The sequence below is a fragment of the Crinia signifera genome, chromosome 19, assembly GCF_055691185.1.
Source record: "Crinia signifera chromosome 19, ASM5569118v1, whole genome shotgun sequence".
Classification (NCBI taxonomy): domain Eukaryota; kingdom Metazoa; phylum Chordata; class Amphibia; order Anura; family Myobatrachidae; genus Crinia; species Crinia signifera.
The window spans coordinates 73134019-73155697 of NC_139226.1; the positions used below are offsets into that span (position 1 = coordinate 73134019).

Here is a 21679-nt window from a genome sequence, read left to right on the forward strand (position 1 = left end):
GGGCCTTAACAGTGTGGTAAGTCTTTAGGTGATGGCTATTGTGTCTGTTTGACCTCTTCCAAATGTCTGTGCTGGCAATAAAAAGAAAAAGTTTCCAATTTAAATAGCTAGAGAATAAAAACAATTTGCCAGTAATGTGAAAAAACCTACAGCACCTGGTGTTCCCATGTGGTCTCCCACCCAAGTACTAACCAGGCCCAACACTGCTTAGCTTACAAGATCAGACGAGATTGGGACTATCCAATGTGGTATGGCTGTAGGTGAGATACAGGCACTTTTTTGCCCTCTTCTACTTCTATCACCAGGTAAGCTAATAAAAAAGTTTCCTAACTGTATTGGCTTACTGAAAAAAATCATGTGTTGGTAATGTAAAAAGACCTACAGGACATGTTATTAGCAGGGGGTCTTAAATTAAACTACTAAAGAGGCTTAACACTGTTTAGCTGCCAAAAGCAGTTGGAATTGGGCCTAAACAATATGGTAAGTCTTTAGGTGATGGCTATTGTGTCTGTTTGACCTCTTCCAAATGTCAGTGCTGGCAATAAAAAGAAAAAATTTCCAATTTAAATAGCTAGAGAATAAAAACAATTTGCCTGTAATGTGAAAAAACCTACAGCACCTGGTGTTCCCATGTGGTCTCCCACCCAAGTACTAACCAGGCCCAACACTGCTTAGCTTCCAAGATCAGACGAGATTGGGCCTATCCAATGTGGTATGGCTGTAGGTGAGATACAAGCACTTTTTTGCCCTCTTCTACTTCTATAACCAGGTAAGCTAATAAAAAAGTTTCCCAACTATATTGTCTTACTGATAAAAATCATGTGTTGGTAATGTAAAAAGACCTACAGGACATGATATTAGCAGGGGGTCTTAAATTAAACTCCTAAAGAGGCTCAACACTGTTTAGCTGCCAAAAGCAGTTGGAATTGGGCCTAAACAGTGTGGTAAGTCTTTAGGTGATGGCTATTGTGTCTGTTTGACCTCTTCCAAATGTCTGTACTGGCAATAAAAAGAAAAAGTTTCCAATTTAAATAGCTAGAGAATAAAAACAATTTGCCAGTAATGTGAAAAAACCTACAGCACCTGGTGTTCCCATGTGGTCTCCCACCCAAGTACTAAAAAGGCCCAACACTGCCTAGCTTCCAAGATCAGACGAGATTGGGCCTATCCAATGTGGTATGGCTGTAGGTGAGATACAGGCACTTTTTTGCCCTCTTCTAATTCTATCACCAGGTAAGCTAATAAAAAAGTTTCCTAACTGAATTGGCTTACTGAAAAAAATCATGTGTTGGTAATGTTAAAAGACCTACAGGACATGATATTAGCAGGGGGTCTTAAATTAAACTACTAAAGAGGCTCAACACTGTTTAGCTGCCAAAAGCAGTTGGAATTGGGCCTAAACAGTGTGGTAAGTCTTTAGGTGATGGCTATTGTGTATGTTTGACCTCTTCCAAATGTCTGTACTGGCAATCAAAAGAAAAAGTTTCCAATTTAAATAGCTAGAGAATAAAAACAATATGCCAGTAATGTGAAAAAACCTACAGCACCTGGTGTTCCCATGTGGTCTCCCACCCAAGTACTAACCAGGCCCAACACTGCTTAATTTCCAAGATCAGACGAGATTGGGCCTATCTAATGTGGTATGGCTGTAAGTGAGATACAGGCACTTTTTTGCCCTCTTCTACTTCTATCACCAGGTAAGCTAATAAAAAAGTTTCCTAACTGTATTGGCTTACTCAAAAAAATCATGTGTTGGTAATGTAAAAAGACCTACAGGACATGCTATTAGCAGGGGGTCTTAAATTAAACTCCTAAAGAGGCTAAACACTTTAGCTGCCAAAAGCAGTTGGAATTGGGCCTAAACAGTGTGGTAAGTCTTTAGGTGATGGCTATTTTGTCTGTTTGACCTCTTCCAAATGTCTGTGCTGGCAATAAAAAGAAAAAGTTTCCAATTTAAATAGCTAGAGAATAAAAACAATTTGCCAGTAATATGAAAAAACCTACAGCACCTGGTGTTCCCATGTGGTCTCACCACCCAAGTACTAACCAGGCCCAACACTGCTTAGCTTCCAAGATCAGACGAGATTGGGCCTATCCAATGTGGTATGGCTGTAGGTGAGATACAGGCACTTTTTTGCCCTCTTCTACTTCTATCACCAGGTAAGCTAATAAAAAAGTTTCCTAACTGTATTGGCTTACTGAAAAAAAATCATTAGTTGGTAATGTAAAAAGACCTACAGGACATGTTATTAGCAGGGGGTCTTAAATTAAACTACTAAAGAGGCTCAACACTGTTTAGCTGCCAAAAGCAGTTGGAATTGGGCCTAAACAGTACGGTAAGTCTTTAGGTGATGGCTATTGTGTCTGTTTAACCTCTTCCAAATGTCAGTGCTGGCTATAATAAGAAAAAGTTTATAATTTAAATAGCTAGAGAATAAAAACAATTTGCCAGTAATGTGAAAAAACCTACAGCACCTGGTGTTCCCATGTGGTCTCCCACCCAAGTACTAACCAGGCCCAACACTGCTTAGCTTCCAAGATCAGACGTGATTGGGCCTATCCAATGTGGTATGGCTGTAGGTGCGATACAGGCACTTTTTTGCCCTCTTCTATTCTATCACCAGGTAAGCTAATAAAAAAGTTTCCTAACTGTATTGGCTTAGTGAAAAAAATCATGAGTTGGTAATGTAAAAAGACCTACAGGACATGTTATTAGCAGGGGGTCTTAAATTAAACTACTAAAGAGGCTCAACACTGTTTAGCTGCCAAAAGCAGTTGGAATTGGGCCTTAACAGTGTGGTAAGTCTTTAGGTGATGGCTATTGTGTCTGTTTGACCTCTTCCAAATGTCTGTGCTGGCAATAAAAAGAAAAAGTTTCCAATTTAAATAGCTAGAGAATAAAAACATTTTGCCAGTAATGTGAAAAAACCTAAAGCACCTGGTGTTCCCATGTGGTCTCCCACCCAAGTACTAACCAGGCCCAACACTGCTTAGCTTCCAAGATCAGACGAGATTGGGACTATCCAATGTGGTATGGCTGTAGGTGAGATACAGGCACTTTTTTGCCCTCTTCTACTTCTATCACCAGGTAAGCTAATAAAAAAGTTTCCTAACTGTATTGGCTTACTGAAAAAAATCATGTGTTGGTAATGTAAAAAGACCTACAGGACATGTTATTAGCAGGGGGTCTTAAATTAAACTACTAAAGAGGCTCAACACTGTTTAGCTGCCAAAAGCAGTTGGAATTGGGCCTAAACAGTACGGTAAGTCTTTAGGTGATGGCTATTGTGTCTGTTTGACCTCTTCCAAATGTCAGTGCTGGCTATAAAAAGAAAAAGTTTCCAATTTAAATAGCTAGAGAATAAAAACAATTTGCCAGTAATGTGAAAAAACCTACAGCACCTGGTGTTCCCATGTGGTCTCCCACCCAAGTACTAACCAGGCCCAACACTGCTTAGCTTCCAAGATCAGACGTGATTGGGCCTATCCAATGTGGTATGGCTGTAGGTGCGATACAGGCACTTTTTTGCCCTCTTCTATTCTATCACCAGGTAAGCTAATAAAAAAGTTTCCTAACTGTATTGGCTTAGTGAAAAAAATCATGAGTTGGTAATGTAAAAAGACCTACAGGACATGTTATTAGCAGGGGGTCTTAAATTAAACTACTAAAGAGGCTCAACACTGTTTAGCTGCCAAAAGCAGTTGGAATTGGGCCTTAACAGTGTGGTAAGTCTTTAGGTGATGGCTATTGTGTCTGTTTGACCTCTTCCAAATGTCTGTGCTGGCAATAAAAAGAAAAAGTTTCCAATTTAAATAGCTAGAGAATAAAAACATTTTGCCAGTAATGTGAAAAAACCTAAAGCACCTGGTGTTCCCATGTGGTCTCCCACCCAAGTACTAACCAGGCCCAACACTGCTTAGCTTCCAAGATCAGACGTGATTGGGCCTATCCAATGTGGTATGGCTGTAGGTGTGAAAAAGGCACTTTTTTGCCCTCTTCTATTCTATCACCAGGTAAGCTAATAAAAAAGTTTCCTAACTGTATTGGCTTAGTGAAAAAAATCATGAGTTGGTAATGTAAAAAGACCTAAAGGACATGTTATTAGCAGGGTGTCTTAAATTAAACTACTAAAGAGGCTCAACACTGTTTAGCTGCCAAAAGCAGTTGGAATTGGGCCTTAACAGTGTGGTAAGTCTTTAGGTGATGGCTATTGTGTCTGTTTGACATCTTCCAAATGTCAGTGCTGGCTATAAAAAGAAAAAGTTTCCAATTTAAATAGCTAGAGAATAAAAACAATTTGCCAGTAATGTGAAAAAACCTACAGCACCTGGTGTTCCCATGTGGTCTCCCACCCAAGTACTAACCAGGCCCAACACTGCTTAGCTTCCAAGATCAGACGAGATTGGGCCTATCCAATGTGGTATGGCTGTAGGTGAGATACAGGCACTTTTTTGCCCTCTTCTACTTCTATCACCAGGTAAGCTAATAAAAAAGTTTCCTAACTGTATTGGCTTACTGAAAAAAAATCATTAGTTGGTAATGTAAAAAGACCTACAGGACATGTTATTAGCAGGGGGTCTTAAATTAAACTACTAAAGAGGCTCAACACTGTTTAGCTGCCAAAAGCAGTTGGAATTGGGCCTAAACAGTACGGTAAGTCTTTAGGTGATGGCTATTGTGTCTGTTTGACCTCTTCCAAATGTCAGTGCTGGCTATAAAAAGAAAAAGTTTCCAATTTAAATAGCTAGAGAATAAAAACAATTTGCCAGTAATGTGAAAAAACCTACAGCACCTGGTGTTCCCATGTGGTCTCACCACCCAAGTACTAACCAGGCCCAACACTGCTTAGCTTCCAAGATCAGACGAGATTGGGCCTATCCAATGTGGTATGGCTGTAGGTGAGATACAGGCACTTTTTTGCCCTCTTCTACTTCTATCACCAGGTAAGCTAATAAAAAAGTTTCCTAACTGTATTGGCTTACTGAAAAAAAATCATTAGTTGGTAATGTAAAAAGACCTACAGGACATGTTATTAGCAGGGGGTCTTAAATTAAACTACTAAAGAGGCTCAACACTGTTTAGCTGCCAAAAGCAGTTGGAATTGGGCCTAAACAGTATGGTAAGTCTTTAGGTGATGGCTATTGTGTCTGTTTGACCTCTTCCAAATGTCAGTGCTGGCTATAAAAAGAAAAAGTTTCCAATTTAAATAGCTAGAGAATAAAAACAATTTGCCAGTAATGTGAAAAACCTACAGCACCTGGTGTTCCCATGTGGTCTACCACCCAAGTACTAATCAGGCCCAACACTGCTTAGCTTCCAAGATCAGACGAGATTGGGCCTATCCAATGTGGTATGGCTGTAGGTGAGATACATGTACTTTTTTGCCCTCTTCTACTTCTATCACCAGGTAAGCTAATAAAAAAGTTTCCTAACTGTATTGGCTTACTGAAAAAAATCATGTGTTGGTAATGTAAAAAGACCTACATGACATGATATTAGCAGGGGGTCTTAAATTAAACTACTAAAGAGGCTCAACACTGTTTAGCTGCCAAAAGCAGTTGGAATTGGGCCTAAACAGTGTGGTAAGTCTTCAGGTGATGGCTATTGTGTCTGTTTGACCTCTTCCAAATGTCTGTACTGGCAATAAAAAGAAAAAGTTTCCAATTTAAATAGCTAGAGAATAAAAACAATTTGCCAGTAATGTGAAAAAACCTACAGCACCTGGTGTTCCCATGTGGTCTCCCACCCAAGTACTAAACAGGACCAACACTGCTTCGCTTCCAAGATCAGACGAGATTGGGCCTATCCAATGTGGTATGGCTGTAGGTGAGATACAGGCACTTTTTTGCCCTCTTCTAATTCTATCACCAGGTAAGCTAATAAAAAAGTTTCCTAACTATATTGGCTTACTGAAAAAAATCATGTGTTGGTAATGTAAAAAGATCTACAGGACATGATATTAGCAGGGGGTCTTAAATTAAACTACTAAAGAGGCTCAACACTGTTTAGCTGCCAAAAGCAGTTGGAATTGGGCCTAAACAGTGTGGTAAGTCTTTAGGTGATGGCTATTGTGTCTGTTTGACCTCTTCCAAATGTCTGTACTGGCAATAAAAAGAAAAAGTTTCCAATTTAAATAGCTAGAGAATAAAAACAATTTGCCAGTAATGTGAAAAAACCTACAGCACCTGGTGTTCCCATGTGGTCTCCCACCCAAGTACTAACCAGGCCCAACACTGCTTAGCTTCCAAGATCAGATGAGATTGGGCCTATCCAATGTGGTATGGCTGTAGGTGAGATACAGGCACTTTTTTGCCCTCTTCTACTTCTATCACCAGGTAAGCTAAAAAAAAAGTTTCCTAACTGTATTGGCTTACTGAAAAAAATCATGTGTTGGTAATGTAAAAAGACCTACAGGACATGTTATTAGCAGGGGGTCTTAAATTAAACTACTAAAGAGGCTCAACACTGTTTAGCTGCCAAAAGCACTTGGAATTCGACCTAAACAGTATGGTAAGTCTTTAGGTGATGGCTATTGTGTCTGTTTGACCTCTTCCAAATGTCAGTGCTGGCAATAAAAAGAAAAAAAAATGTCCAATTTAAATAGCTAGAGAATAAAAACAATTTGCCAGTAATGTGAAAAAACCTACAACACCTGGTGTTCCCATGTGGTCTCCCACCCAAGTACTAGCCAGGCCCAACACTGCTTAGCTTCCAAGATCAGACGAGATTGGGCCTATCCAATGTGGTATGGCTGTAGGTGAGATACAGGCACTTTTTTGCCCTCTTCTACTTCTATCACCAGGTAAGCTAATAAAAAAGTTTCCTAACTCTATTGGCTTACTCAAAAAAATCATGTGTTGGTAATGTAAAAAGACCTACAGGACATGCTATTAGCAGGGGGTCTTAAATTAAACTCCTAAAGAGGCTAAACGCTTTAGCTGCCAAAAGCAGTTGGAATTGGGCCTAAACAGTGTGGTAAGTCTTTAGGTGATGGCTATTTTGTCTGTTTGACCTCTTCCAAATGTCTGTGCTGGCAATAAAAAGAAAAAGTTTCCAATTTAAATAGCTAGAGAATAAAAACAATTTGCCAGTAACATGAAAAAACCTACAGCACCTGGTGTTCCCATGTGGTCTCACCACCCAGGTACTAACCAGGCCCAACACTGGTTAGCTTCCAAGATCAGACGAGATTGGGCCTATCCAATGTGGTATGGCTGTAGGTGAGATACAGGCACTTTTTTGCCCTCTTCTACTTCTATCACCAGGTAAGCTAATAAAAAAGTTTCCTAACTGTATTGGCTTACTGAAAAAAAATCATTAGTTGGTAATGTAAAAAGACCTACAGGACATGTTATTAGCAGGGGGTCTTAAATTAAACTACTAAAGAGGCTCAACACTGTTTAGCTGCCAAAAGCAGTTGGAATTGGGCCTAAACAGTACGGTAAGTCTTTAGGTGATGGCTATTGTGTCTGTTTGACCTCTTCCAAATGTCAGTGCTGGCTATAAAAAGAAAAAGTTTCCAATTTAAATAGCTAGAGAATAAAAACAATTTGCCAGTAATGTGAAAAAACCTACAGCACCTGGTGTTCCCATGTGGTCTCACCACCCAAGTACTAACCAGGCCCAACACTGCTTAGCTTCCAAGATCAGACGAGATTGGGCCTATCCAATGTGGTATGGCTGTAGGTGAAATACAGGCACTTTTTTGCCCTCTTCTACTTCTATCACCAGGTAAGCTAATAAAAAAGTTTCCTAACTGTATTGGCTTACTGAAAAAAAATCATTAGTTGGTAATGTAAAAAGACCTACAGGACATGTTATTAGCAGGGGGTCTTAAATTAAACTACTAAAGAGGCTCAACACTGTTTAGCTGCCAAAAGCAGTTGGAATTGGGCCTAAACAGTATGGTAAGTCTTTAGGTGATGGCTATTGTGTCTGTTTGACCTCTTCCAAATGTCAGTGCTGGCTATAAAAAGAAAAAGTTTCGAATTTAAATAGCTAGAGAATAAAAACAATTTGCCAGTAATGTGAAAAACCTACAGCACCTGGTGTTCCCATGTGGTCTACCACCCAAGTACTAATCAGGCCCAACACTGCTTAGCTTCCAAGATCAGACGAGATTGGGCCTATCCAATGTGGTATGGCTGTAGGTGAGATACAGGCACTTTTTTGCCCTCTTCTACTTCTATCACCAGGTAAGCTAATACAAAAGTTTCCTAACTGTATTGGCTTACTGAAAAAAAATCATTAGTTGGTAATGTAAAAAGACCTACAGGACATGTTATTAGCAGGGGGTCTTAAATTAAACTACTAAAGAGGCTCAACACTGTTTAGCTGCCAAAAGCAGTTGGAATTGGGCCTAAACAGTACGGTAAGTCTTTAGGTGATGGCTATTGTGTCTGTTTGACCTCTTCCAAATGTCAGTGCTGGCTATAAAAAGAAAAAGTTTCCAATTTAAATAGCTAGAGAATAAAAACAATTTGCCAGTAATGTGAAAAAACCTACAGCACCTGGTGTTCCCATGTGGTCTACCACCCAAGTACTAATCAGGCCCAACACTGCTTAGCTTCCAAGATCAGACGAGATTGGGCCTATCCAATGTGGTATGGCTGTAGGTGAGATACAGGCACTTTTTTGCCCTCTTCTACTTCTATCACCAGGTAAGCTAATACAAAAGTTTCCTAACTGTATTGGCTTACTGAAAAAAATCATGTGTTGGTAATGTAAAAAGACCTACAGGACATGATATTAGCAGGGGGTCTTAAATTAAACTACTAAAGAGGCTCAACACTGTTTAGCTGCCAAAAGCAGTTGGAATTGGGCCTAAACAGTGTGGTAAGTCTTTAGGTGATGGCTATTGTGTCTGTTTGACCTCTTCCAAATGTCAGTGCTGGCAATAATAAGAAAAAGTTTCCAATTTAAATAGCTAGAGAATAAAAACAATTTGCCAGTAATGTGAAAAAACCTACAGCACCTGGTGTTCCCATGTGGTCTCCCACCCAAGTACTAACCAGGCCCAACACTGCTTAGCTTCCAAGATCAGACGAGATTGGGCCTATCCAATGTGGTATGGCTGTAGGTGCGATACAGGCACTTTTTTGCCCTCTTCTACTTCTATCACCAGGTAAGCTAATAAAAAAGTTTCCTAACTGTATTGGCTTAGTGAAAAAAATCATGAGTTGGTAATGTAAAAAGACCTACAGGACATGTTATTAGCAGGGGGTCTTAAATTAAACTACTAAAGATGCTCAACACTGTTTAGCTGCCAAAAGCAGTTGGAATTGGGCCTTAACAGTGTGGTAAGTCTTTAGGTGATGGCTATTGTGTCTGTTTGACCTCTTCCAAATGTCTGTGCTGGCAATAAAAAGAAAAAGTTTCCAATTTAAATAGCTAGAGAATAAAAACAATTTGCCAGTAATGTGAAAAAACCTACAGCACCTGGTGTTCCCATGTGGTCTCCCACCCAAGTACTAACCAGGCCCAACACTGCTTAGCTTACAAGATCAGACGAGATTGGGACTATCCAATGTGGTATGGCTGTAGGTGAGATACAGGCACTTTTTTGCCCTCTTCTACTTCTATCACCAGGTAAGCTAATAAAAAAGTTTCCTAACTGTATTGGCTTACTGAAAAAAATCATGTGTTGGTAATGTAAAAAGACCTACAGGACATGTTATTAGCAGGGGGTCTTAAATTAAACTACTAAAGAGGCTTAACACTGTTTAGCTGCCAAAAGCAGTTGGAATTGGGCCTAAACAGTATGGTAAGTCTTTAGGTGATGGCTATTGTGTCTGTTTGACCTCTTCCAAATGTCTGTACTGGCAATAAAAAGAAAAAGTTTCCAATTTAAATAGCTAGAGAATAAAAACAATTTGCCAGTAATGTGAAAAAACCTACAGCACCTGGTGTTCCCATGTGGTCTCCCACCCAAGTACTAAAAAGGCCCAACACTGCCTAGCTTCCAAGATCAGACGAGATTGGGCCTATCCAATGTGGTATGGTTGTAGGTGAGATACAGGCACTTTTTTGCCCTCTTCTAATTCTATCACCAGGTAAGCTAATAAAAAAGTTTCCTAACTGAATTGGCTTACTGAAAAAAATCATGTGTTGGTAATGTTAAAAGACCTACAGGACATGATATTAGCAGGGGGTCTTAAATTAAACTACTAAAGAGGCTCAACACTGTTTAGCTGCCAAAAGCAGTTGGAATTGGGCCTAAACAGTGTGGTAAGTCTTTAGGTGATGGCTATTGTGTATGTTTGACCTCTTCCAAATGTCTGTACTGGCAATCAAAAGAAAAAGTTTCCAATTTAAATAGCTAGAGAATAAAAACAATATGCCAGTAATGTGAAAAAACCTACAGCACCTGGTGTTCCCATGTGGTCTCCCACCCAAGTACTAACCAGGCCCAACACTGCTTAATTTCCAAGATCAGACGAGATTGGGCCTATCTAATGTGGTATGGCTGTAAGTGAGATACAGGCACTTTTTTGCCCTCTTCTACTTCTATCACCAGGTAAGCTAATAAAAAAGTTTCCTAACTGTATTGGCTTACTCAAAAAAATCATGTGTTGGTAATGTAAAAAGACCTACAGGACATGCTATTAGCAGGGGGTCTTAAATTAAACTCCTAAAGAGGCTAAACACTTTAGCTGCCAAAAGCAGTTGGAATTGGGCCTAAACAGTGTGGTAAGTCTTTAGGTGATGGCTATTTTGTCTGTTTGACCTCTTCCAAATGTCTGTGCTGGCAATAAAAAGAAAAAGTTTCCAATTTAAATAGCTAGAGAATAAAAACAATTTGCCAGTAATATGAAAAAACCTACAGCACCTGGTGTTCCCATGTGGTCTCACCACCCAAGTACTAACCAGGCCCAACACTGCTTAGCTTCCAAGATCAGACGAGATTGGGCCTATTCAATGTGGTATGGCTGTAGGTGAGATACAGGCACTTTTTTGCCCTCTTCTACTTCTATCACCAGGTAAGCTAATAAAAAAGTTTCCTAACTGTATTGGCTTACTGAAAAAAAATCATTAGTTGCTAATGTAAAAAGACCTACAGGACATGTTATTAGCAGGGGGTCTTAAATTAAACTACTAAAGAGGCTCAACACTGTTTAGCTGCCAAAAGCAGTTGGAATTGGGCCTTAACAGTGTGGTAAGTCTTTAGGTGATGGCTATTGTGTCTGTTTGACCTCTTCCAAATGTCTGTGCTGGCAATAAAAAGAAAAAGTTTCCAATTTAAATAGCTAGAGAATAAAAACATTTTGCCAGTAATGTGAAAAAACCTAAAGCACCTGGTGTTCCCATGTGGTCTCCCACCCAAGTACTAACCAGGCCCAACACTGCTTAGCTTCCAAGATCAGACGTGATTGGGCCTATCCAATGTGGTATGGCTGTAGGTGTGAAAAAGGCACTTTTTTGCCCTCTTCTATTCTATCACCAGGTAAGCTAATAAAAAAGTTTCCTAACTGTATTGGCTTAGTGAAAAAAATCATGAGTTGGTAATGTAAAAAGACCTACAGGACATGTTATTAGCAGGGGGTCTTAAATTAAACTACTAAAGAGGCTCAACACTGTTTAGCTGCCAAAAGCAGTTGGAATTGGGCCTTAACAGTGTGGTAAGTCTTTAGGTGATGGCTATTGTGTCTGTTTGACCTCTTCCAAATGTCAGTGCTGGCAATAAAAAGAAAAAGTTTCCAATTTAAATAGCTAGAGAATAAAAACAATTTGCCAGTAATGTGAAAAAACCTACAGCACCTGGTGTTCCCATGTGGTCTCCCACCCAAGTACTAACCAGGCCCAACACTGCTTAGCTTCCAAGATCAGACGTGATTGGGCCTATCCAATGTGGTATGGCTGCAGGTGAGATACAGGCACTTTTTTGCCCTCTTCTATTCTATCACCAGGTAAGCTAATAAAAAAGTTTCCTAACTGTATTGGCTTAGTGAAAAAAATCATGAGTTGGTAATGTAAAAAGACCTACAGGACATGTTATTAGCAGGGGGTCTTAAATTAAACTACTAAAGAGGCTCAACACTGTTTAGCTGCCAAAAGCAGTTGGAATTGGGCCTTAACAGTGTGGTAAGTCTTTAGGTGATGGCTATTGTGTCTGTTTGACCTCTTCCAAATGTCTGTGCTGGCAATAAAAAGAAAAAGTTTCCAATTTAAATAGCTAGAGAATAAAAACATTTTGCCAGTAATGTGAAAAAACCTAAAGCACCTGGTGTTCCCATGTGGTCTCCCACCCAAGTACTAACCAGGCCCAACACTGCTTAGCTTCCAAGATCAGACGTGATTGGGCCTATCCAATGTGGTATGGCTGTAGGTGTGAAAAAGGCACTTTTTTGCCCTCTTCTATTCTATCACCAGGTAAGCTAATAAAAAAGTTTCCTAACTGTATTGGCTTAGTGAAAAAAATCATGAGTTGGTAATGTAAAAAGACCTACAGGACATGTTATTAGCAGGGGGTCTTAAATTAAACTACTAAAGAGGCTCAACACTGTTTAGCTGCCAAAAGCAGTTGGAATTGGGCCTTAACAGTGTGGTAAGTCTTTAGGTGATGGCTATTGTGTCTGTTTGACCTCTTCCAAATGTGTGTGCTGGCAATAAAAAGAAAAAGTTTCCAATTTAAATAGCTAGAGAATAAAAACATTTTGCCAGTAATGTGAAAAAACCTAAAGCACCTGGTGTTCCCATGTGGTCTCCCACCCAAGTACTAACCAGGGCCAACACTGCTTAGCTTCCAAGATCAGACGAGATTGGGACTATCCAATGTGGTATGGCTGTAGGTGAGATACAGGCACTTTTTTGCCCTCTTCTACTTCTATCACCAGGTAAGCTAATAAAAAAGTTTCCTAACTGTATTGGCTTACTGAAAAAAATCATGTGTTGGTAATGTAAAAAGACCTACAGGACATGTTATTAGCAGGGGGTCTTAAATTAAACTACTAAAGAGGCTTAACACTGTTTAGCTGCCAAAAGCAGTTGGAATTGGGCCTAAACAGTATGGTAAGTCTTTAGGTGATGGATATTGTGTCTGTTTGACCTCTTCCAAATGTCAGTGCTGGCAATAAAAAGAAAAAATTTCCAATTTAAATAGCTAGAGAATAAAATCATTTTGCCAGTAATGTGAAAAAACCTACAGCACCTGGTGTTCCCATGTGGTCTCCCACCCAAGTACTAACCAGGCCCAACACTGCTTAGCTTACAAGATCAGACGAGATTGGGACTATCCAATGTGGTATGGCTGTAGGTGAGATACAGGCACTTTTTTGCCCTCTTCTACTTCTATCACCAGGTAAGCTAATAAAAAAGTTTCCTAACTGTATTGGCTTACTGAAAAAAATCATGTGTTGGTAATGTAAAAAGACCTACAGGACATGTTATTAGCAGGGGGTCTTAAATTAAACTACTAAAGAGGCTTAACACTGTTTAGCTGCCAAAAGCAGTTGGAATTGGGCCTAAACAGTATGGTAAGTCTTTAGGTGATGGCTATTGTGTCTGTTTGACCTCTTCCAAATGTCAGTGCTGGCAATAAAAAGAAAAAAAATTCCAATTTAAATAGCTAGAGAATAAAAACAATTTGCCTGTAATGTGAAAAAACCTACAGCACCTGGTGTTCCCATGTGGTCTCCCACCCAAGTACTAACCAGGCCCAACACTGCTTAGCTTCCAAGATCAGACGAGATTGGGCTTATCCAATGTGGTATGGCTGTAGGTGAGATACAAGCACTTTTTTGCCCTCTTCTACTTCTATAACCAGGTAAGCTAATAAAAAAGTTTCCCAACTGTATTGTCTTACTGATAAAAATCATGTGTTGGTAATGTAAAAAGACCTACAGGACATGATATTAGCAGGGGGTCTTAAATTAAATCCTAAAGAGGCTCAACACTGTTTAGCTGCCAAAAGCAGTTGGAATTGGGCCTAAACAGTGTGGTAAGTCTTTAGGTGATGGCTATTGTGTCTGTTTGACCTCTTCCAAATGTCTGTACTGGCAATAAAAAGAAAAAGTTTCCAATTTAAATAACTAGAGAATAAAAACAATTTGCCAGTAATGTGAAAAAACCTACAGCACCTGGTGTTCCCATGTGGTCTCCCACCCAAGTACTAAAAAGGCCCAACACTGCTTAGCTTCCAAGATCAGCCGAGATTGGGCCTATCCAACGTGGTATGGCTGTAGGTGAGATACAGGCACTTTTTTGCCCTCTTCTAATTCTATCACCAGCTAAGCTAATAAAAAAGTTTCCTAACTGTATTGGCTTACTCAAAAAAATCATGTGTTGGTAATGTAAAAAGACCTACAGGACATGCTATTAGCAGGGGGTCTTAAATTAAACTCCTAAAGAGGCTAAACACTTTAGCTGCCAAAAGCAGTTGGAATTGGGCCTAAACAGTGTGGTAAGTCTTTAGGTGATGGCTATTTTGTCTGTTTGACCTCTTCCAAATGTCTGTGCTGGCAATAAAAAGAAAAAGTTTCCAATTTAAATAGCTAGAGAATAAAAAAAAATTGCCAGTAATATGAAAAAACCTACAGCACTTGGTGTTCCCATGTGGTCTCACCACCCAAGTACTAACCAGGCCCAACACTGCTTAGCTTCCAAGATCAGACGAGATTGGGCCTATCCAATGTGGTATGGCTGTAGGTGAGATACAGGCACTTTTTTGCCCTCTTCTACTTCTATCACCAGGTAAGCTAATAAAAAAGTTTCCTAACTGTATTGGCTTACTGAAAAAAAATCATTAGTTGGTAATGTAAAAAGACCTACAGGACATGTTATTAGCAGGGGGTCTTAAATTAAACTACTAAAGAGGCTCAACACTGTTTAGCTGCCAAAAGCAGTTGGAATTGGGCCTAAACAGTACGGTAAGTCTTTAGGTGATGGCTATTGTGTCTGTTTGACCTCTTCCAAATGTCAGTGCTGGCTATAAAAAGAAAAAGTTTCCAATTTAAATAGCTAGAGAATAAAAACAATTTGCCAGTAATGTGAAAAAACCTACAGCACCTGGTGTTCCCACGTGGTCTCCCACCCAAGTACTAACCAGGCCCAACACTGCTTAGCTTCCAAGATCAGACCTGATTGGGCCTATCCAATGTGGTATGGCTGTAGGTGCGATACAGGCACTTTTTTGCCCTCTTCTATTCTATCACCAGGTAAGCTAATAAAAAAGTTTCCTAACTGTATTGGCTTAGTGAAAAAAATCATGAGTTGGTAATGTAAAAAGACCTACAGGACATGTTATTAGCAGGGGGTCTTAAATTAAACTACCAAAGAGGCTCAACACTGTTTAGCTGCCAAAAGCAGTTGGAATTGGGCCTTAACAGTTTGGTAAGTCTTTAGGAGATGGCTAATGTGTCTGTTTGACCTCTTCCAAATGTCTGTGCTGGCAATAAAAAGAAAAAGTTTCCAATTTAAATAGCTAGAGAATAAAAACAATTTGCCAGTAATGTGAAAAAACCTAAAGCACCTGGTGTTCCCATGTGGTCTCCCACCCAAGTACTAACCAGGCCCAACACTGCTTAGCTTCCAAGATCAGACGAGATTGGGACTATCCAATGTGGTTTGGCTGTAGGTGAGATACAGGCACTTTTTTGCCCTCTTCTACTTCTATCACCAGGTAAGCTAATAAAAAAGTTTCCTAACTGTATTGGCTTACTGAAAAAAATCATGTGTTGGTAATGTAAAAAGACCTACAGGACATGTTATTAGCAGGGGGTCTTAAATTAAACTACTAAAGAGGCTTAACACTGTTTAGCTGCCAAAAGCAGTTGGAATTGGGCCTAAACAGTGTGGTAAGTCTTTAGGTGATGGCTATTGTGTCTGTTTGACCTCTTCCAAATGTCTGTACTGGCAATAAAAAGAAAAAATTTCCAATTTAAATAGCTAGAGAATAAAAACAATTTGCCAGTAATGTGAAAAAACCTACAGCACCTGGTGTTCCCATGTGGTCTCCCACCCAAGTACTAACCAGGCCCAACACTGCTTAGCTTCCAAGATCAGACGAGATTGGGCCTATCCAATGTGGTATGGCTGTAGGTGAGATACAAGCACTTTTTTGCCCTCTTCTACTTCTATAACCAGGTAAGCTAATAAAAAAGTTTCCCAACTGTATTGGCTTACTGATAAAAATCATGTGTTGGTAATGTAAAAAGACATACAGGACATGATATTAGCAGGGGGTCTTAAATTAAACTACTAAAGAGGCTCAACACTGTTTATCTGCCAAAAGCAGTTGGAATTGGGCCTAAACAGTGTGGTAAGTCTTTAGGTGATGGCTATTGTGTCTGTTTGACCTCTTCCAAATGTCTGTATTGGCAATATAAAGAAAAAGTTTCCAATTTAAATAGCTAGAGAATAAAAACAATTTGCCAGTAATGTGAAAAAACCTACAGCACCTGGTGTTCCCATGTGGTCTCCCACCCAAGTAATAAACAGGCCCAACACTGCTTAGCTTCCAAGATCAGACGAGATTGGGCCTATCCAATGTGGTATGGCTGTAGGTGAGATACAGGCACTTTTTTGCCCTCTTCTAATTCTATCACCAGGTAAGCTAATAAAAAAGTTTCCTAACTGTATTGGCTTACTGAAAAAAATCATTTGTTGGTAATGTAAAAAGACCTACAGGACATGATATTAGCAGGGGGTCTTAAATTAAACTACTAAAGAGGCTCAACACTGTTTAGCTGCCAAAAGCAGTTGGAATTGGGCCTAAACAGTGTGGTAAGTCTTTAGGTGATGGCTATTGTGTCTGTTTGACCTCTTCCAAATGTATGTACTGGCAATCAAAAGAAAAAGTTTCCAATTTAAATAGCTAGAGAATAAAAACAATATGCCAGTAATGTGAAAAAACCTACAGCACCTGGTGTTCCCATGTGGTCTCCCACCCAAGTACTAACCAGGCCCAACACTGCTTAGTTTCCAAGATCAGACGAGATTGGGCCTATCCAATGTGGTATGGCTGTAAGTGAGATACAGGCACTTTTTTGCCCTCTTCTACTTCTATCACCAGGTAAGCTAATAAAAAAGTTTCCTAACTGTATTGGCTTACTGAAAAAAATCATGTGTTGGTAATGTAAAAAGACCTACAGGACATTATATTAGCAGGGGGTCTTAAATGAAACTACTAAAGAGGCTCAACACTGTTTAGCTGCCAAAAGCAGTTGGAATTGGGCCTAAACAGTGTGGTAAGTCTTTAGGTGATGGCTATTGTGTCTGTTTGACCTCTTCCAAATGTCAGTGCTGGCAATAAAAAGAAAAAATTTCCAATTTAAATAGCTAGAGAATAAAAACAATTTGCCAGTAATGTGAAAAAACCTACAGCACCTGGTGTTCCCATGTGGTCTCCCACCCAAGTACTAACCAGGCCCAACACTGCTTAGCTTCCAAGATCAGACGAGATTGGGCCTATCCAATGTGGTATGGCTGTAGGTGAGATACAGGCACTTTTTTGCCCTCTTCTAACTCTATCACCAGGTAAGCTAATAAAAAAGTTTCCTAATTGTATTGGCTTACTGAAAAAAATCATGAGTTGGTAATGTAAAAAGACCTACAGGACATGATATTAGCAGGGGGTCTTAAATTAAACTACTAAAGAGGCTCAACACTGTTTAGCTGCCAAAAGCAGTTGGAATTGGGCCTTAACAGTGTGGTAAGTCTTTAGGTGATGGCTATTGTGTCTGTTTGACCTCTTCCAAATGTCAGTGCTGGCAATAAAAAGAAAAAATTTCCAATTTAAATAGCTAGAGAATAATAACAATTTGCCAGTAATGTGAAAAAACCTACAGCACCTGGTGTTCCCATGTGGTCTCCCACCCAAGTACTAACCAGGCCCAACACTGCTTAGCTTCCAAGATCAGACGAGATTGGGACTATCCAATGTGGTATGGCTGTAGGTGAGATATAGGCACTTTTTTGCCCTCTTCTACTTCTATCACCAGGTAAGCTAATAAAAAAGTTTCCTAACTGTATTGGCTTACTGAAAAAAATCATGTGTTGGTAATGTAAAAAGACCTACAGGACATGTTATTAGCAGGGGGTCTTAAATTAAACTACTTAAGAGGCTCAACACTGTTTAGCTGCCAAAAGCAGCCAAATAGGTGATGGCTATTGTGTCTGTTTGACCTCTTCCAAATGTCTGTACTGGCAATAAAAAGAAAAAGTTTCCAATTTAAATAGCTAGAGAATAAAAACAATGTGCCAGTAATGTGAAAAAACCTACAGCACCTGGTGTTCCGATGTGGTCTCCCACCCAAGTACTAACCAGGCCCAACACTGCTTAGTTTCCAAGATCAGACGAGATTGGGCCTATCCAATGTGGTATGGCTGTAAGTGAGATACAGGCACTTTTTTGCCCTCTTCTACTTCTATCACCAGGTAAGCTAATAAAAAAGTTTCCTAACTGTATTGGCTTACTGAAAAAAATCATGTGTTGGTAATGTAAAAAGACCTACAGGACATTATATTAGCAGGGGGTCTTAAATGAAACTACTAAAGAGGCTCAACACTGTTTAGCTGCCAAAAGCAGTTGGAATTGGGCCTAAACAGTGTGGTAAGTCTTTAGGTGATGGATATTGTGTCTGTTTGACCTCTTCCAAATGTCAGTGCTGGCAATAAAAAGAAAAAATTTCCAATTTAAATAGCTAGAGAATAAAAACAATTTGCCAGTAATGTGAAAAAACCTACAGCACCTGGTGTTCCCATGTGGTCTCCCACCCAAGTACTAACCAGGCCCAACACTGCTTAGCTTCCAAGATCAGACGAGATTGGGCCTATCCAATGTGGTATAGATGTAGGTGAGATATAGGCACTTTTTTGCCCTCTTCTACTTCTATCACCAGGTAAGCTAATAAAAAAGTTTCCTAACTGTATTGGCTTACTGAAAAAAATCATGTGTTGGTAATGTAAAAAGACCTACATGACATGATATTAGCAGGGGGTCTTAAATTAAACTACTAAAGAGGCTCAACACTGTTTATCTGCCAAAAGCAGTTGAAATTGGGCCTAAACAGTGTGGTAAGTCTTTAGGTGATGGCTATTGTGTCTGTTTGACCTCTTCCAAATGTCTGTACTGGCAATAAAAAGAAAAAGTTTCCAATTTAAATAGCTAGAGAATAAAAACAATTTGCCAGTAATGTGAAAAAACCTACAGCACCTGGTGTTCCCATGTGGTCTCCCACCCAAGTACTAAACAGGCCCAACACTGCTTCGCTTCCAAGATCAGACGAGATTGGGCCTATCCAATGTGGTATGGCTGTAGTTGAGATACAGGCACTTTTTTGCCCTCTTCTAATTCTATCACCAGGTAAGCTAATAAAAAAGTTTCCTAACTATATTGGCTTACAGAAAAAAATCAGGTGTTGGTAATGTAAAAAGACCTACAGGACATGATATTAGCAGGGGGTCTTAAATTAAACTACTAAAGAGGCTCAACACTGTTTAGCTGCCAAAAGCAGTTGGAATTGGGCCTAAACAGTGTGGTAAGTCTTTAGGTGATGGCTATTGTGTCTGTTTGACCTCTTCCAAATGTCTGTACTGGCAATAAAAAGAAAAAGTTTCCAATTTAAATAGCTAGAGAATAAAAACAATTTGCCAGTAATGTGAAAAAACCTACAGCACCTGGTGTTCCCATGTGGTCTCCCACCCAAGTACTAACCAGGCCCAACACTGCTTAGCTTCCAAGATCAGACGAGATTGGGCCTATCCAATGTGGTATGGCTGTAGGTGAGATACAGGCACTTTTTTGCCCTCTTCTACTTCTATCACCAGGTAAGCTAATAAAAAAGTTTCCTAACTGTATTGGCTTACTGAAAAAAATCATGTGTTGGTAATGTAAAAAGACCTACAGGACATGTTATTAGCAGGGGGTCTTAAATTAAACTACTAAAGAGGCTCAACACTGTTTAGCTGCCAAAAGCAGTTGGAATTGGGCCTAAACAGTGTGGTAAGTCTTTATGTGATGGCTATTGTGTCTGTTTGACCTCTTCCAAATGTCAGTGCTGGCAATAAAAAGAAAAAGTTTTCAATTTAAATAGCTAGAGAATAAAAACAATTTGCCAGTAATGTGAAAAAACCTACAGCACCTGGTGTTCCCATGTGGTCTCCCACCCAAGTACTAACCAGGCCCAACACTGCTTAGCTTCCAAGATCAGACGAGATTGGGACTATCCAATGTGGTATGGCTGTAGGTGAGATACAGGCACTTTTTTACCCTCTTCTACTTCTATCACCAGGTAAGCTAATAAAAAAGTTTCCTAACTGTATTGGCTTACTGAAAAAAATCATGTGTTGGTAATGTAAAAAGACCTACATGACATGATATTAGCAGGGGGTCTTAAATTAAACTACTAAAGAGGCTCAACACTGTTTAGCTGCCAAAAGCAGTTGGAATTGGGCCTAAACAGTGTGGTAAGTCTTTAGGTGATGGCTATTGTGTATGTTTGACCTCTTCCAAATGTCTGTACTGGCAATAAAAAGAAAAAGTTTCCAATTTAAATAGCTAGAGAATAAAAACAATTTGCCAGTAATGTAAAAAAACCTAAAGCACCTGGTGTTCCCATGTGGTCTCCCACCCAAGTACTAACCAGGCCCAACAATGCTTAGCTTCCAAGATCAGACGAGATTGGGCCTATCCAATGTGGTATGGCTGTAGGTGAGATACAGGCACTTTTTTGCCCTCTTCTACTTCTATCACCAGGTATGCTAATAAAAAAGTTTCCTAACTGTATTGGCTTACTGAAAAAAATCATGTGTTGGTAATGTAAAAAGACCTACATGACATGATATTAGCAGGGGGTCTTAAATTAAACTACTAAAGAGGCTCAACACTGTTTAGCTGCCAAAAGCAGTTGGAATTGGGCCTAAACAGTGTGGTAAGTCTTTAGGTGATGGCTATTGTGTCTGTTTGACCTCTTCCAAATGTCTGTACTGGCAATAAAAAGAAAAAGTTTCCAATTTAAATAGCTAGAGAATAAAAACAATTTGCCAGTAATGTGAAAAAACCTACAGCACCTGGTGTTCCCATGTGGTCTCCCACCCAAGTACTAACCAGGCCCAACACTGCTTAGCTTCCAAGATCAGACGAGATTGGGCCTATCCAATGTGGTATGGCTGTAGGTGAGATACAGGCACTTTTTTGCCCTCTTCTACTTCTATCACCAGGTAAGCTAATAAAAAAGTTTCCTAACTGTATTGGCTTACTGAAAAAAATCATGTGTTGGTAATGTAAAAAGACCTACAGGACATGTTATTAGCAGGGGGTCTTAAATTAAACTACTAAAGAGGCTCAACACTGTTTAGCTGCCAAAAGCAGTTGGAATTGGGCCTAAACAGTGTGGTAAGTCTTTATGTGATGGCTATTGTGTCTGTTTGACCTCTTCCAAATGTCAGTGCTGGCAATAAAAAGAAAAAAATTTCCAATTTAAATAGCTAGAGAATAAAAACAATTTGCCAGTAATGTGAAAAAACCTACAACACCTGGTGTTCCCATGTGGTCTCCCACCCAAGTACTAACCAGGCCCAACACTGCTTAGCTTTCAAGATCAGACGAGATTGGGACTATCCAATGTGGTATGGCTGTAGGTGAGATACAGGCACTTTTTTACCCTCTTCTACTTCTATCACCAGGTAAGCTAATAAAAAAGTTTCCTAACTGTATTGGCTTACTGAAAAAAATCATGTGTT

The 21679-nt window shown here is 39.6% G+C and overlaps 41 non-coding genes and 6 pseudogenes across 41 annotated transcripts; all 47 read right to left on the reverse strand.

Moving 5' to 3' along the window:
- Positions 1-143: 143 nt before the first annotated feature.
- On the reverse strand, positions 144-262 carry LOC146043353 (5S ribosomal RNA). Its single transcript, XR_014464347.1, has one exon. It is a non-coding gene; the product is annotated as a 5S ribosomal RNA (ribosomal RNA).
- A 345-nt stretch (positions 263-607) lies between these two features.
- Positions 608-726, reverse strand: LOC146043804 (5S ribosomal RNA). The gene has a single exon (XR_014464772.1). It is a non-coding gene; the product is annotated as a 5S ribosomal RNA (ribosomal RNA).
- Positions 727-1071: 345 nt separating this feature from the next.
- Positions 1072-1190, reverse strand: LOC146044126 (5S ribosomal RNA; annotated as a pseudogene).
- Positions 1191-1535: 345 nt separating this feature from the next.
- Positions 1536-1654, reverse strand: LOC146043256 (5S ribosomal RNA). The gene has a single exon (XR_014464250.1). It is a non-coding gene; the product is annotated as a 5S ribosomal RNA (ribosomal RNA).
- Positions 1655-1997: 343 nt separating this feature from the next.
- LOC146043772 (5S ribosomal RNA) lies at positions 1998-2117 on the reverse strand. The gene has a single exon (XR_014464764.1). It is a non-coding gene; the product is annotated as a 5S ribosomal RNA (ribosomal RNA).
- A 346-nt stretch (positions 2118-2463) lies between these two features.
- LOC146044661 (5S ribosomal RNA) lies at positions 2464-2582 on the reverse strand. The gene has a single exon (XR_014465097.1). It is a non-coding gene; the product is annotated as a 5S ribosomal RNA (ribosomal RNA).
- Positions 2583-2926: 344 nt separating this feature from the next.
- LOC146043427 (5S ribosomal RNA) lies at positions 2927-3045 on the reverse strand. The gene has a single exon (XR_014464419.1). It is a non-coding gene; the product is annotated as a 5S ribosomal RNA (ribosomal RNA).
- Positions 3046-3390: 345 nt separating this feature from the next.
- LOC146044662 (5S ribosomal RNA) lies at positions 3391-3509 on the reverse strand. The gene has a single exon (XR_014465098.1). It is a non-coding gene; the product is annotated as a 5S ribosomal RNA (ribosomal RNA).
- Positions 3510-3853: 344 nt separating this feature from the next.
- LOC146043605 (5S ribosomal RNA) lies at positions 3854-3972 on the reverse strand. The gene has a single exon (XR_014464596.1). It is a non-coding gene; the product is annotated as a 5S ribosomal RNA (ribosomal RNA).
- Positions 3973-4316: 344 nt separating this feature from the next.
- Positions 4317-4435, reverse strand: LOC146043816 (5S ribosomal RNA). Its single transcript, XR_014464775.1, has one exon. It is a non-coding gene; the product is annotated as a 5S ribosomal RNA (ribosomal RNA).
- A 346-nt stretch (positions 4436-4781) lies between these two features.
- Positions 4782-4901, reverse strand: LOC146043773 (5S ribosomal RNA). The gene has a single exon (XR_014464765.1). It is a non-coding gene; the product is annotated as a 5S ribosomal RNA (ribosomal RNA).
- A 345-nt stretch (positions 4902-5246) lies between these two features.
- LOC146043244 (5S ribosomal RNA) lies at positions 5247-5365 on the reverse strand. Its single transcript, XR_014464238.1, has one exon. It is a non-coding gene; the product is annotated as a 5S ribosomal RNA (ribosomal RNA).
- Positions 5366-5710: 345 nt separating this feature from the next.
- LOC146043757 (5S ribosomal RNA) lies at positions 5711-5829 on the reverse strand. The gene has a single exon (XR_014464748.1). It is a non-coding gene; the product is annotated as a 5S ribosomal RNA (ribosomal RNA).
- Positions 5830-6174: 345 nt separating this feature from the next.
- Positions 6175-6293, reverse strand: LOC146044623 (5S ribosomal RNA). Its single transcript, XR_014465060.1, has one exon. It is a non-coding gene; the product is annotated as a 5S ribosomal RNA (ribosomal RNA).
- A 348-nt stretch (positions 6294-6641) lies between these two features.
- LOC146044895 (5S ribosomal RNA) lies at positions 6642-6760 on the reverse strand. Its single transcript, XR_014465332.1, has one exon. It is a non-coding gene; the product is annotated as a 5S ribosomal RNA (ribosomal RNA).
- A 343-nt stretch (positions 6761-7103) lies between these two features.
- LOC146044091 (5S ribosomal RNA) lies at positions 7104-7223 on the reverse strand (annotated as a pseudogene).
- A 346-nt stretch (positions 7224-7569) lies between these two features.
- On the reverse strand, positions 7570-7689 carry LOC146043774 (5S ribosomal RNA). Its single transcript, XR_014464766.1, has one exon. It is a non-coding gene; the product is annotated as a 5S ribosomal RNA (ribosomal RNA).
- A 345-nt stretch (positions 7690-8034) lies between these two features.
- LOC146043245 (5S ribosomal RNA) lies at positions 8035-8153 on the reverse strand. The gene has a single exon (XR_014464239.1). It is a non-coding gene; the product is annotated as a 5S ribosomal RNA (ribosomal RNA).
- Positions 8154-8499: 346 nt separating this feature from the next.
- Positions 8500-8618, reverse strand: LOC146043246 (5S ribosomal RNA). Its single transcript, XR_014464240.1, has one exon. It is a non-coding gene; the product is annotated as a 5S ribosomal RNA (ribosomal RNA).
- A 345-nt stretch (positions 8619-8963) lies between these two features.
- Positions 8964-9082, reverse strand: LOC146043829 (5S ribosomal RNA). The gene has a single exon (XR_014464778.1). It is a non-coding gene; the product is annotated as a 5S ribosomal RNA (ribosomal RNA).
- A 345-nt stretch (positions 9083-9427) lies between these two features.
- On the reverse strand, positions 9428-9546 carry LOC146043354 (5S ribosomal RNA). Its single transcript, XR_014464348.1, has one exon. It is a non-coding gene; the product is annotated as a 5S ribosomal RNA (ribosomal RNA).
- A 345-nt stretch (positions 9547-9891) lies between these two features.
- Positions 9892-10010, reverse strand: LOC146044236 (5S ribosomal RNA; annotated as a pseudogene).
- A 345-nt stretch (positions 10011-10355) lies between these two features.
- LOC146043257 (5S ribosomal RNA) lies at positions 10356-10474 on the reverse strand. The gene has a single exon (XR_014464251.1). It is a non-coding gene; the product is annotated as a 5S ribosomal RNA (ribosomal RNA).
- Positions 10475-10817: 343 nt separating this feature from the next.
- On the reverse strand, positions 10818-10937 carry LOC146043761 (5S ribosomal RNA). The gene has a single exon (XR_014464753.1). It is a non-coding gene; the product is annotated as a 5S ribosomal RNA (ribosomal RNA).
- A 346-nt stretch (positions 10938-11283) lies between these two features.
- On the reverse strand, positions 11284-11402 carry LOC146043606 (5S ribosomal RNA). The gene has a single exon (XR_014464597.1). It is a non-coding gene; the product is annotated as a 5S ribosomal RNA (ribosomal RNA).
- A 344-nt stretch (positions 11403-11746) lies between these two features.
- LOC146044886 (5S ribosomal RNA) lies at positions 11747-11865 on the reverse strand. The gene has a single exon (XR_014465323.1). It is a non-coding gene; the product is annotated as a 5S ribosomal RNA (ribosomal RNA).
- A 344-nt stretch (positions 11866-12209) lies between these two features.
- Positions 12210-12328, reverse strand: LOC146043607 (5S ribosomal RNA). The gene has a single exon (XR_014464599.1). It is a non-coding gene; the product is annotated as a 5S ribosomal RNA (ribosomal RNA).
- A 344-nt stretch (positions 12329-12672) lies between these two features.
- On the reverse strand, positions 12673-12791 carry LOC146043948 (5S ribosomal RNA; annotated as a pseudogene).
- A 345-nt stretch (positions 12792-13136) lies between these two features.
- Positions 13137-13255, reverse strand: LOC146043355 (5S ribosomal RNA). Its single transcript, XR_014464349.1, has one exon. It is a non-coding gene; the product is annotated as a 5S ribosomal RNA (ribosomal RNA).
- A 346-nt stretch (positions 13256-13601) lies between these two features.
- LOC146044733 (5S ribosomal RNA) lies at positions 13602-13720 on the reverse strand. Its single transcript, XR_014465170.1, has one exon. It is a non-coding gene; the product is annotated as a 5S ribosomal RNA (ribosomal RNA).
- A 344-nt stretch (positions 13721-14064) lies between these two features.
- On the reverse strand, positions 14065-14183 carry LOC146044185 (5S ribosomal RNA; annotated as a pseudogene).
- Positions 14184-14526: 343 nt separating this feature from the next.
- Positions 14527-14646, reverse strand: LOC146044113 (5S ribosomal RNA; annotated as a pseudogene).
- A 346-nt stretch (positions 14647-14992) lies between these two features.
- LOC146043499 (5S ribosomal RNA) lies at positions 14993-15111 on the reverse strand. Its single transcript, XR_014464492.1, has one exon. It is a non-coding gene; the product is annotated as a 5S ribosomal RNA (ribosomal RNA).
- Positions 15112-15455: 344 nt separating this feature from the next.
- LOC146043748 (5S ribosomal RNA) lies at positions 15456-15574 on the reverse strand. Its single transcript, XR_014464739.1, has one exon. It is a non-coding gene; the product is annotated as a 5S ribosomal RNA (ribosomal RNA).
- Positions 15575-15919: 345 nt separating this feature from the next.
- On the reverse strand, positions 15920-16038 carry LOC146043841 (5S ribosomal RNA). The gene has a single exon (XR_014464780.1). It is a non-coding gene; the product is annotated as a 5S ribosomal RNA (ribosomal RNA).
- A 345-nt stretch (positions 16039-16383) lies between these two features.
- Positions 16384-16502, reverse strand: LOC146043671 (5S ribosomal RNA). The gene has a single exon (XR_014464662.1). It is a non-coding gene; the product is annotated as a 5S ribosomal RNA (ribosomal RNA).
- A 345-nt stretch (positions 16503-16847) lies between these two features.
- LOC146044715 (5S ribosomal RNA) lies at positions 16848-16966 on the reverse strand. The gene has a single exon (XR_014465151.1). It is a non-coding gene; the product is annotated as a 5S ribosomal RNA (ribosomal RNA).
- A 345-nt stretch (positions 16967-17311) lies between these two features.
- LOC146043853 (5S ribosomal RNA) lies at positions 17312-17430 on the reverse strand. The gene has a single exon (XR_014464782.1). It is a non-coding gene; the product is annotated as a 5S ribosomal RNA (ribosomal RNA).
- A 345-nt stretch (positions 17431-17775) lies between these two features.
- On the reverse strand, positions 17776-17894 carry LOC146044588 (5S ribosomal RNA). Its single transcript, XR_014465025.1, has one exon. It is a non-coding gene; the product is annotated as a 5S ribosomal RNA (ribosomal RNA).
- A 317-nt stretch (positions 17895-18211) lies between these two features.
- LOC146043347 (5S ribosomal RNA) lies at positions 18212-18330 on the reverse strand. The gene has a single exon (XR_014464340.1). It is a non-coding gene; the product is annotated as a 5S ribosomal RNA (ribosomal RNA).
- Positions 18331-18675: 345 nt separating this feature from the next.
- LOC146043513 (5S ribosomal RNA) lies at positions 18676-18794 on the reverse strand. The gene has a single exon (XR_014464505.1). It is a non-coding gene; the product is annotated as a 5S ribosomal RNA (ribosomal RNA).
- Positions 18795-19139: 345 nt separating this feature from the next.
- Positions 19140-19258, reverse strand: LOC146043705 (5S ribosomal RNA). The gene has a single exon (XR_014464696.1). It is a non-coding gene; the product is annotated as a 5S ribosomal RNA (ribosomal RNA).
- Positions 19259-19603: 345 nt separating this feature from the next.
- Positions 19604-19722, reverse strand: LOC146043866 (5S ribosomal RNA). Its single transcript, XR_014464784.1, has one exon. It is a non-coding gene; the product is annotated as a 5S ribosomal RNA (ribosomal RNA).
- Positions 19723-20067: 345 nt separating this feature from the next.
- On the reverse strand, positions 20068-20186 carry LOC146044589 (5S ribosomal RNA). Its single transcript, XR_014465026.1, has one exon. It is a non-coding gene; the product is annotated as a 5S ribosomal RNA (ribosomal RNA).
- A 345-nt stretch (positions 20187-20531) lies between these two features.
- Positions 20532-20650, reverse strand: LOC146043564 (5S ribosomal RNA). Its single transcript, XR_014464556.1, has one exon. It is a non-coding gene; the product is annotated as a 5S ribosomal RNA (ribosomal RNA).
- Positions 20651-20995: 345 nt separating this feature from the next.
- LOC146043878 (5S ribosomal RNA) lies at positions 20996-21114 on the reverse strand. The gene has a single exon (XR_014464786.1). It is a non-coding gene; the product is annotated as a 5S ribosomal RNA (ribosomal RNA).
- A 346-nt stretch (positions 21115-21460) lies between these two features.
- On the reverse strand, positions 21461-21579 carry LOC146043382 (5S ribosomal RNA). Its single transcript, XR_014464374.1, has one exon. It is a non-coding gene; the product is annotated as a 5S ribosomal RNA (ribosomal RNA).
- Positions 21580-21679: the final 100 nt, after the last annotated feature.